Source organism: Papio anubis, chromosome 14 (genome assembly GCF_008728515.1).
Source record: "Papio anubis isolate 15944 chromosome 14, Panubis1.0, whole genome shotgun sequence".
Taxonomy (NCBI): Eukaryota; Metazoa; Chordata; class Mammalia; order Primates; family Cercopithecidae; genus Papio; species Papio anubis.
Window position 1 is genome coordinate 65,712,559 of NC_044989.1, and position 11,638 is coordinate 65,724,196.

Below are 11,638 nucleotides of genomic sequence, written 5' to 3' on the forward strand. Positions count from 1 at the left end.
CTGAATGTCCCACAATGCACAGGACAGCCCCCTCACAAGAGTAAAGGGGCCCAAAATGTCAGTAGTGTTGAGGTTGAGAAACCCTGTGTTAGGGTTAGGGTATTACACCAAATTTTAAAAATGTGTGGCCCAGCACGGTGGCTCACCCCTGTAACCCCAGCACTTTGGGAGGCTGAGGCACGTGGATTACCTGAAGTTGGGAGTTCGAGACCAGCCTGACCAACATGGAGAAACCCCATCTCTACTAAAAATACAAAATTAGCTGGGCGTGGTGGCGCATCCCTGTAATCCCAGCTACTCAGGAGGCTGAGGAACTAGAATTGCTTGAACCTGGGAGGCGGAGGTTGCGGTGAGCCGAGATCGCCCCATTGCACTCCAGCCTGGGCAGCAAGATCGAAACTCCGTCTCGAAAAAAAAAAAGTGTATAGAGAGGTGATGTAGTCCATGAATTTCATTTGGGATGTTAAAGGGAGTTTACAAAATATTTATTATAAAAAGTTATAAACCACGGGCATAAATCAAAATAAGAAGTAGTCTGGGTAAACTTTGGATTCCTCACTTTCACCACAGCCCTTGAACTCATGTAAAGAGAAAATAACGTTGGAAAAGTGTTCTGTCCCTTCATTTCACATGAAAGCCGGAGGTCAAATGTGAAACTCTGGTGTTTCTGAAGTACAGAGTGTCCATCTTTCCAGCTGTATTTCTCCAGTGTCTTCCACCAAGCAGCCTCATTTCAGGTAATATTTGCTCTCTCCTCCCAGTCTCATGGTGACTGATTAGGGAACACCCACGGGAGTCTAAATTGCTCACAGGATTTGGTAGAAACCACTCCGGTTTCAGTCACCACCCAGCCCTGGGTCTTTATCACAATTCCTATCCTAGAGGAACACAGCTGCACGAAGGCACCAAGGACTTCCTCCTCATGCCACAAACATCCTGAGAAGAATGTCTCAGAATTATTTCAAGGTGTGGCACTTAGTGTTGCCAGCACGTGGGAGAAGCGAGTTTGTATACCGTACCATTGAGCACACATGCCTTCTCAAGATGCATGAGGAGGACTTCATTACAAGTGGCGTTAAACAAATGGAATGGAAAATTCCAGAGATTGCAAAACAAAACAGGGGTAAGCAGAGATACTCTCTTGTTGCAGTATTTGGACCCAGGTTCCACCACTTACCATGCTCTGTGGCTTTGGACAGAACCTTATCCTCTCTGTGCCTAGATGGATGTCCCGTTCAGTGCAAAGGGGATCATGACGTATGAAGTGACTAGCAGGTGTCGGCGCACAAGTTGTGCTGCTAGTTTCTTTGGGTTAATAAATCCACTTGAGGCTATACTGTATCTCAGTAGGATGGGCCCTGCCCATGTCAGACCCGGAGCATGCTTTTCGTGAGTTACTTATGGCAGCTCGGTTAGCACTGGGGAAGGCTCCAGGCCTTAAATCAGTCAGCCATGTATTTTGAGCTACCTGGGGGCTACTCAATTAGGGACTGGCTTTGGACCTTCAAACCACTTTAAGAGATGGTAATTATTAGCACTTGCCATGTGCAGGTCGTCTATGCATCTCATTTTATTCTCATGAGATTCCAAAATAGAGTGCCACTGCCCTGCTAATGCGCGAGGAAAGTGGGGCCCAGAGCAGCGAAGCCACTGCCCAGGCTCACAGCGGCAAGGAGCGAAGGAGCCAGGGCAGGACTGAGCCCAGGCACGGCCTCTGAACCTGGTCAGGGCTTTATCCCTTCCTTCTGGAGAAATCGCTGCCAAAGCCTGCTCACACACCTCCTGGGCAGGGGAGGCGAGGTAAAGCCAGTCGGTCCTTCTCCGAGACTTCCAACTCACCGGACCTGGAGCTCGTCCCGCTCTCAGCCCAGCGCTGAGTCCCCAGGCCTTGGCTGCCGGCTACCACATCTGCTTGGCGAAGAAATGGGTGGGGCCCAAAGAGCAGATTTATGTAGTCCCCAGCGCCTTGGGCTCCATCCCAGCCGCACAGAACTGAACGGATGACAAGGATAAATGTGTTTGGCTCCAGGCTCAGTCACTGAGGATTTATTTAGCACCTGCAATAATACAAAAATCACTGTGCTGCAGCGTGCCAGGCACCGCATGCGCATGCGGGGAAACGGGAGTCGGTAAAGGGGAAGACCCTCGCCGCCTGCTCTCTAGCTGCTTTCAATCTAGCTGTGGGAAAGAGATGAATCCCGCAGCATCTCAGAGGAGGAGGGAGGTGGGATGTCTTTGAGATGAGGAGCCTGAGAGGTTAAGTACTTTGAGGTCACACAGCTAGTGAAGAACCAAACAAGAGCTGCCGATTTATTGACACTTAGCATGAGTTTTTGTTGTTGTTGCAAGCATAAGTGAAAAAATAAAATTTAAAAGCACAGCTAAGCAACGCAGGGGAAAAAAAATCACCCCAAATCCCACCACCCAGAGTTAGCCACCGACACCCTCACCTCCATGCGTTTTCTTTCCTTGTGCAGGTAAGCATGAACATGTCTACAGTGCGCACGTCCTTATTTTACCAAGCTCGATACTGCACAGTATACCGCTCAGGAACCTGCTTATCTCCTTTCAGATGCAGATCACCTAGTTTTTTCTTTTTTCTTTTTTAGAGACAGGGTTCTTGCTATAGTGCCCAGGCTGGTTTTGAACTCCTAGGCTGAAGCAGTGCTCCCACCTCAGCCTCCCAAAGTGTGGGATTACAGGCAATAGCCACCAGCCCACCCTGCATCAGCTATTTAAATGGCTCCCCACTGCCGCTGTGGAGTTCAGCAGGGGCTGCCCGTCAGGCAGGGAGAAGGAGGCCTTTCCAGGATGATTCTCTACTCTGGAGGCAGCGTTGGGCTCCTGGAAGGAGGAAAACCTCCAAGCCAGGCCTCAGGAGGTAGGTGGGAGGATGGGCGGGCTGCAAGCACATCCAGAGGGAAAGGCTGGGCCTGGTGAGACAAGTGTTGGGGGCTGGAGCAGAGACTGAAGGGAGCCGTTTTGGGTCTGGGGGGTCCAGGGGTTGGCAGAATGTAGAAAAGGGTATGCTTTAGGGTTCCTCTAAAAGATGGAAGGAACTGGCAAGCCTTGGCCGTATGGAAAGGATAAGTCCCATCTCTGGGTTCTTTAGGTAACAAAAGCAAATGACCCCTGCAGCTTCCCCACGCCTGTTCAGAAGGCGCTTCAGCCAGAAAAAAGGCAAAAAAGCAGCATTTTCCCAAATGTGTCCCTGGAAAGACAAAACCCATAGAAGGGTTCACCAGAAAAAAGGCTTTTAAAAAAAGTGTGAGAAATGAGATGTACAGTCATTCCATCTCGGAGAATCACAACGCACGGAAACTCACCTGCAGCCCTGAGAAGTAAGAGATCCGCAGAACCTGGGTTTCCCGTTTATTTTCTCAGGCAGCTCTCACTGCCTATGGAATTTCCCTCGTGCTCCTGCCCAGTGATGTTGGAGAAGACACTGCAGTCACTGGGCTGGGCATCTCCCCCATCAAGGCAGCCTCCTTAAGATCACGAGAAAGCCCCAGGCCTCACTGTAGGTTTACACCCTGTGTGCCCAAGCAGCCCTGAGAGAGGGCAGAAGTCAGTGATCCCAGGTCTCTTCCAGCTTCAGCACTCTATCCTGTTTCTGCAGCTCATGCCAATCAAATCTCACTTCGGGGGAATATCCATGGAGTGTGGCAACTTGGGGCAGTCGTATTTGCTGGATAAATTTACTTATTTAATTCAACAAATATTTCTTGAATTCTTACTATGTGCCAGGTACTGTTCTAGGCATTGGGGATTCCAAAGTCAGTAAAATAAAATCTGGGGGAAACAGACTACAGACAAAAGTAATAACTATATCATGTATATGTCAGCTAAGGACTATGGAGATAAATAAAGTATGGTAAACAAAAAGTGTGGGTGGAAAGGCTGAGAGAGGGATATTCTGTTAGATAAAGTGATCCGGGAAGCCTTTTCTAAAGAGGTGACATGTGAGCAGAGACTAGGAGGAAGTGAGGGATAAAGCCAGGCGGAGATCCCAGGGCCGAGCATTCAGGCAGAAGAAACAGCAAGGGCAAACGTCCTGAGGCAGGAACGAGGAGGAACAGGAGAACATTGTGGCTCAAGGGAATAAAAGAGGGGGAGTGTGTTAGGAGATGAGGTCAGAGTGAGTGGGGGCCAGGTCTCCTAGGACTGGAAGGTCAAGGTAAGAACTTCAGATTTTTAGTCAGAGATGAGAAGCCAGTGGAGGGGCATAATGTGAGGTACAAGGAAGAATTTCTGCTTTTTAATAGGGATAAACACTTTTCTAAGTGGGGAGAGTCTGCTCTCTGCCTTTGAACATAATATAACTTATGAAAAGTAGTTGAATTTTCATTTGATGGTTGAAGAACTTGCAAGGCCTTGGGACTGGTCATCCATTCATTGTGCAGACACTTATTCAGTACTCCAAGCTCCCACCTGCCATGGTGGCAAGGAATTTGATCTCAGTCATATTTCAAGAGGCAGGTCTTCTTTTCACCCATGGCTACATATGAGTCCAGCAACTTACAGGTGCCTTGGAAGGGAAGGGTCTCTGGTCTCCAGTCCATCATGGATAATGTAACTTTATGCTCATGGTCCAAGTCCATTGTTCTTTTCAAAGGCAAGCAGCTCTATCCTCCATAACCAACAGGGCTTCCAAGATCCTTCCCTTGGGTCCAGGACCATAGCTCTAAGAACTCAGTCTCCTGGTATCTACTCACCACCCATTGGCAGTCGGGTATTGGTGGATGCTGCATGCATGGGTGAAGCACCGTCACCTTTCCTCAAACTTCTTATAATCTTTGGTCCAACAGACAAGTACACCAGCGTTTATGGTGGGGGAGGCTGGGCTCTGCTGGTACAGTGGGATAGAACATAGGGCTGTTTTCCTTAGGAGAAATAAATCAAAGTAGGGTACACAACTCCATGTCTTAAGTTTTTTATTATTTATTAATTTATTATTATTATTATTATTATTTTTTGAGACGGAGTCTTGCTTGGTCACCCAGGCTGGAGTGCAGTGGTGCGATCTCGGCTCACTGCAAGCTCTGCCTCCCGGGTTCACGCCATTCTCCTGCCTCAGCCTCCCGAGTAGCTGGGACTACAGGCGCCCGCCACCCCGCCCGGCTAGTTTTTTTTGTATTTTTTAGTAGACACGGGGTTTCACCGTGTTAGCCAGGATGGTCTCAATCTCCTGACCTCGTGATCCGCCCGCCTCAGCCTCCCAAAGTGCTGGGATTATAGGCGTGAGCCACCGCGCCCCGCCTATTTTTTTTTTTTTTTTTTTTTTTTTTTTGAGACGGAGTCTCGCTCTGACCCCAGGCTGGAGTGCAGTGGTGCGATCTCGCTCACTGCAAGCTCTGCCTCCCGGTTTCACGCCATTCTCCTGTCTCAGCCTCCCGAGTAGCCGGGACTACAGACATGTGCCCCCATGCCTGGCTAATTTTTTTTTGTATTTTTCGTAGAGACGGGATTTCACCATATTGCTCAGACTGGTCTCGAACACCTGACCTCAATTGATTCGCCTTCCTTGGCCTCCCAGAATGCTGGAATTACAGGCGTGAGCCACCATACCTAGCCTTAAGATTTTTTAGAAAGAACTTGAAACTCTGGGTGATGGGAATCAGGCAGGGGCAGGTTCCGACCGAGCCCTGCAACCTCACCTGGACCCTTCCGCCTAGGAGGAAGACCCAGGTCACCTTAGGAAGCAGGAATGCCGCAATGACCTGCTGCAGTGGAGATTTGTCCTCTTCTGTGTACAACATTCTTTCAGTAAAGGGTACGGTGTCAGCTGGCAGCATTGCTGCAGCACTAATGAAGTTTAGGAAGTGCTTAGCTAAAAAGGGCACGGGTGGGATAATTGAATTGGTGTCAGACACATAATGGTTTCGAGAGTCTTTTCTCCCTCATTTGATAAGAAGAGCCCTTTCCCTCACATCCTCCATAAAAGCTCAAGGAGAAAAGGATGTTCACCCAGCTATACATCAATCCTGTCTATTGACTACGAGTTTTGGGAAATCATATGGAGAAGCATACTTTTTACGAAGGCTTTGGGGACTGTTAATAGCAGGCTGGGCAAAGCACAGGAAGAGGCTACGAATGAGTGTTTTCCACAAGACGCTGCCAGGTGATAAAATATTAAAACCATTACCAACACTAGCGCTTCAAGGAATGGTCTTAATGATTCTGTCAGATATCTAGGTCCTGTGGTCAAATGGACAGTGAGTTTTTTGGGCTTCATCAAAAATAGCTTACTGGGTGCCAGGTTCTGTGCTAAACTCTTAGACATTTTCTCCTTTCATCTTCACAACAACCCAAGAGGGAGGCGCTATAGTTATTACCACTTCACAGATGCAAAAACTGAGGCTTGCCCAAGATCACACAGTTATGATGTTGCAAAGCTTGGCTTGAAATCTAAGATTGGGATTCCAAAGCCAATGCTTTCCTTCTTTACTTCTCTGATTAAAAAACGTAAAGGTGGCCTGGCGCGGTGGCTCATGCCTGTAACCCCAACACTTTGGGATGTGGAAGCGGGAGGATCACCTGAGGTCAGGAGTTCAAGACCAGCCTGGCCAACATGGTGAAACCCTGTCTCTACTAAAAATACAAAAAAATTAGCTGGCCATGGTGGCGAGTGCCTATAATCCCAGCTACTTGGGAGGCTGAGGCAGGAGGATTGCTTGAACCCAGGAGGTGGAGGTTGAAGTGAGCTGAGACCACGCCATTGCACTCCAGTCTGGGCAACAAGAAAGAAACTCCATCTCAAATAAATAAGTAAATAAATAAATACATAACCTAAAAGAAAACAGACTACATCCATATACGGTTTAAAAAAAAAAAAAGTACAAGAGCTTACAATAAAAATTAACTCTCTGTCCCACCAGATCCAAGTCCAGAGGCAACTACCGTTACTGCTTCCTTGTTTACCTTCCGACTATAGAGAATACACACATAGATGTGTACACTATTGTCTACGTGTATATATATAAAATGGGTGTGCACTGTCCACACTGTCTGTACCTTGCTTTTGGCACTTAACATTTCTTTTTTTTTTTTTTTTTTTTTTTTTTGAGACGGAGTCTCGCGCTGTGTCACCCAGGCTGGAGTGCAGTGGCGATCTCGGCTCACTGCAAGCTCCGCCTCCCAGGTTCACGCCATTCTCCTGCCTCAGCCTCCGAGTAGCTGGGACTACAGGCGCCCGCCACCACGCCCGGCTAGTTTTTTGTATTTTTAGTAGAGACGGGGTTTCACCATGTTAGCCAGGATGGTCTCGATCTCCTGACCTCGTGATCCGCCCGTCTCGGCCTCCCAAAGTGCTGGGATTACAGGCTTGAGCCACCGCGCCCGGCCGCACTTAACATTTCTTGGAAGGCTTTAGCAAAACCTAACAAAGAGAGCTGCCTGATTTTAATATGGCTGAATAATGGTTCATAGTATAGATACAGAGGCACTTAACCAGTCCGCTCCTTAGGGACATTTAGGATGTCTAGATTTTTGCCATCAGCAACAATGCTGCAACGGGCATCTTCAGGGAAATGCCCCTGCACACGTGTGTGAGCAATGCTGTGCTTTTAATAATAAGAGCAAGATGATACCCCAGGATGGGTGGGTTCACTGGCCAGGTCACTAGCTCAGAGATTTCACTTGTAGCATCGCCAAGGCATTGAGGATGGCACCAAGAAGGCCGTGCAGGCCCTTGGCTTTGGGATATTCCATACGAACGACCCTCCAGGTTTGAGATACAGACCTGGGCACCCCAGGGACATTTCTGAATGTAAACAAGAATATGGATAGCAGGGGTTCCTCTTTCTAGCCGCCATTTCATCCCAGCACCCTTAGGGCAGCCAGGAACTGTAAAGATTGTCTGTGAAGACTGTTGCCTGGGCAGATGGGGACCTTCATGCCTGGATCACCGAACGAGGCATGGACCAAAGTCCAGAGAGTTGAAGTAGCTTGCCCAAGGCCACACACAAGGTGGGGAGGACCTTGGCTCTAGCAGACCTTTACAACAGAGGTTTGTCTCGTCTCTGGTTGGTACTAAGTAAGGCTCAAGGAGATCCTGATGCCCCCTCTAGGCCCAGGGGAGTGGGTGCAGTACCAATGAGTAGTGCCCTTGTCACTATTTCTTTCTTTCCCTCCCTCCCTCCCTCCCTCCCTCCCTCCCTCCCTCCTTCTCTCTCTCTTTCTTTCTTTCGAAGGAGTTTTTGCCTGTTGCCCAAGTTGGAGTGCAGTGGCATGATCTCAGCTCACTGCCACCTCCACCTCTTGGGTTCAAGCGATTCTCCTGCCTCAGCCTCTTGAGTAGCTGGGATTACAGGTGCCTGCCACCATGCCTGGCTAATTTTTGTATTTTTAGTAGAGACAGGGTTTCACCATGTTGGCCAGGCTGGTCTCAAACTCCTGACCTCAAGTGGTCTGCCTGCCTCGGCCTCCCAAAGTGCTGGGATTACAGGCGTGAGCCACTGCGCCTGGCCTCATCACTATTTCTCATATAAATTCCCACTACTTTTTTATTAGTCAGGATAGTATATGGTGGTAACAACATTTCGGGTAACAAAACCCGAAATTGTACTGGCTTATTACCAAGATTTATTTTTCACTTAGTCATTCACCCCCAACTCAGGGCACTCCCGTCAGCTGTCCTCCCTGTGGTGACCCAGTGACCCAATCTGCTTTCATCTTGTGGCTTGCCACCTCAATGGGTGGCCTCTAGAACTGCCCTGGGGGAGGGGCACATTGCTGGGACGGGGTATGGAGGATGCAGGCAGATCACGCACTGACCCTCAAATGTCTCACCCAGGTCACTTACAGCCCACTGGCCAGAATTAGTCACATGGCCACGCCTAACTGCAAGGGACTTGTGATGGCAGAGAGGGGTCTCCTGGATAGTCTTGAGCAGTATGTGTCTCTGCCAAGCTCCTGGGCTGGTGGGGCTGGCAAATATGGGCTGCTTTAAGCAGGGGAATGACCACAGGTCTGTGGGGAGGTTGTTAACAGTAGATTTGGGGACCAATATTAGCTTTCAGGTGCTACTCAATTGCTAATTCATCTGCAGGGGTCATTTATTTTTCCTAACCATCTTAATGTAAAACAAAACACACATACACAGAAAACCTCACAAAACAAATGTAGAGTTTAAGCTGAGTAAATAAATACCTCCGAAGGCAAGAAGAACTTAATCATTTTAGTTTTTGGACTCAGTGCTGTATTTTGCCATAGCATTTCTAACACAGCTTTGGAAAAGTGAAGTTTTGAATTTCAGAGGTATAATATTCCACTTTTAAACAGAGGGCTGTCTAACCTCAACAGCGAACTTGCAGTCTGCCTGTGACCAAGGAGTGAGGAAGTCCTCCCTTCTCACAGTAAATGTTAGGTTGGAAGGTGGGGTTCCTGGGGCCGGCTAGCCAGTGGCCTGGGAAGCAGCTGAGAGCCTCTTCCATTTTCACTAACTGTGGACTTGGTCTCTGGATCATCCTGCTTCTTAGGCCCTGGTGCTCCAAGAGAACATTGAGTTTTCCCCGAGAGGCCACCACACCCACCGTGTGGCCCCTCCTCCCGGCCAAGCTGCAGCCTGGAGGTCAGCCTGACCCTCAGGGACTCCCAGCTCTGGGCAGAAGCCTCATCACCCCTGCCAAGGTATGTGTCAGCCTCAAGGCAGCACACAATGTTTTGGTAACTTGCAGAGGCTGAATCCTAGAAAGACCGCGTGTTCCTGGCCGCTGGACGCCAGCCTTGGTGATGCTCGCCCCCGCCCCGGAAGCCCGATGCACCTGCTGGGAGTCAGCACTGGGCCAGGCCTTCCAGCCAGCTCTGCCAGCACATATTTCTAGGCTCAAGTCAGACTTGGGAAAGCATGGCCCTCTCCTGCCTCCACATACTGCTCCCCCTGCACCCATGGAGCAGCTGACCCAGTTTTTGGTAGAAAAATGAAAATCTTTACCAGTCAGATGAGAGGAGAGGAAGCAAATGCCACGCTGCCCTAATTTAGCCCAGACACAACCCTCCTTCTGAGGAAGGGACGAGGAGCTTGGGCCTTCTCACTCTCTCTTTTCAGAGCATTTGGAACAAACTCCCAAAATACCAGAGGCTGAGTGCAAACCTCCTTTGCTGTCATCAAGAGGGAGGATGAATCATGCAAAACACGCAATTTCTATCATCCCAAAATACTGCATATATACTTACATTTAGTGTCATTTTACATGTGCAAGGTATTTTTTTTAAAAAATTCTTTTCTCTTTCACTCCCCCCCCCTTTTTTTTTTTTTTGCTAAACCAAAAACACCAGCTGTAAAACCCACTGCTTCCTTCCCCGCCAAGTCTGCAGTGGCAGGAGGCGGCGGCAGCAGACAGCAGGGCCCCCTGTGCTCTGAGTCAGGCCTCCCTCTCAGTGGCTCCCTGCCTGCAAAACAAACTTAAAAGCTGGTGAATGGGACGTAGGGGCCCACAAGCATGCCGGGAGGCCTGAAATATTTGCAGAGGCACACACTGTTCGCAGAATGAAAGGCCACTATGTAAATATCTGGGCCCGGGGTGAGGCGAGGCATTCTGAAAGTGGCTTTTCTGTTTGTCGCATCAAGCCGGCGAGGAAGCAAAGGCATTCATTCAAAAACATCACGCAGGAGCCACACCACAACTTCCTGGCCCCAGAGGGTAGACTCAAAAGGGACCACAGCTCTGAGGCCTGTGTTTCAACCTTTCTCCTTCACTGCACGTTGCACAAGATGGTTCTATGACAGCCGACAATGTCAGCTTTTAGGGATAGGCAGACAGGATCGATTTTCTCTCCTTTGGCAGGGAAAAGGCTTTTTTGGAAGACACTCAAAAGGCAACCATAGTTACTGATGGAGCATGGCAAGCATGAGACAGAGGCAGCTATTACCCAGGCTTGACAAAAGAGGAGAAAACGTGGGATGGATTTTGCATCAAGCCCCAAATATTAATTCCACAGACCCGAGGATGAGTGTAGAAGCAGAGCAGGCACACCTGACACCCCTCACGGCATCCCCTTCAGATTCCCGGGAAGCCTCACAGAAACAAGAACCTGGTATCAGCTCCCTGAAAGACGACACCATGAGCCAGGCAGAATGTTCCCCAACCACATTGTCCCGGTGATGCATTTAGAACATTCTTGGATTTCACACCATCCATGTTGCCCCCTCCGAGCCAGAACGGGGCAGACAGCCCCAGGAAGGAAGGAAATAGTTTTGTTTCACTCAATCTCTGTCGGTGATAGTCTTCCACTTGGGCAGGAATTATCGTCTAGGTCAGACAGAACCCAGTTTCATCTTCTCTTTCCACCTCTCTCCAAAGCAACAAAGACTGCGACTTCCAGCATACAACAGAAAGAGAGAGAGAGAGAGAGAGAGAGCACTAGTTGAAGACACACATCGTATTTTTCAGGTGTTTAATTGCTAGAGGAAGTATCTTCAACAGTGGTAGAAAGGGGAGGGTGCTAACAGTGGCTGCTCAAAGAAGCTATGTAAACTACATTTGATTCTCTAGTTTAATCAGAGATTTTAAGAGCTGAGCAGAAGATTCAACTGTAGGCTGGCTCAGAAATACCCCAGATAATGCTCACCAGGCATGAACATCTGAGCTAGGCGGGCGTAGATCCACAAGCGGAAGCTGCCAGCACCCAAGTGGGA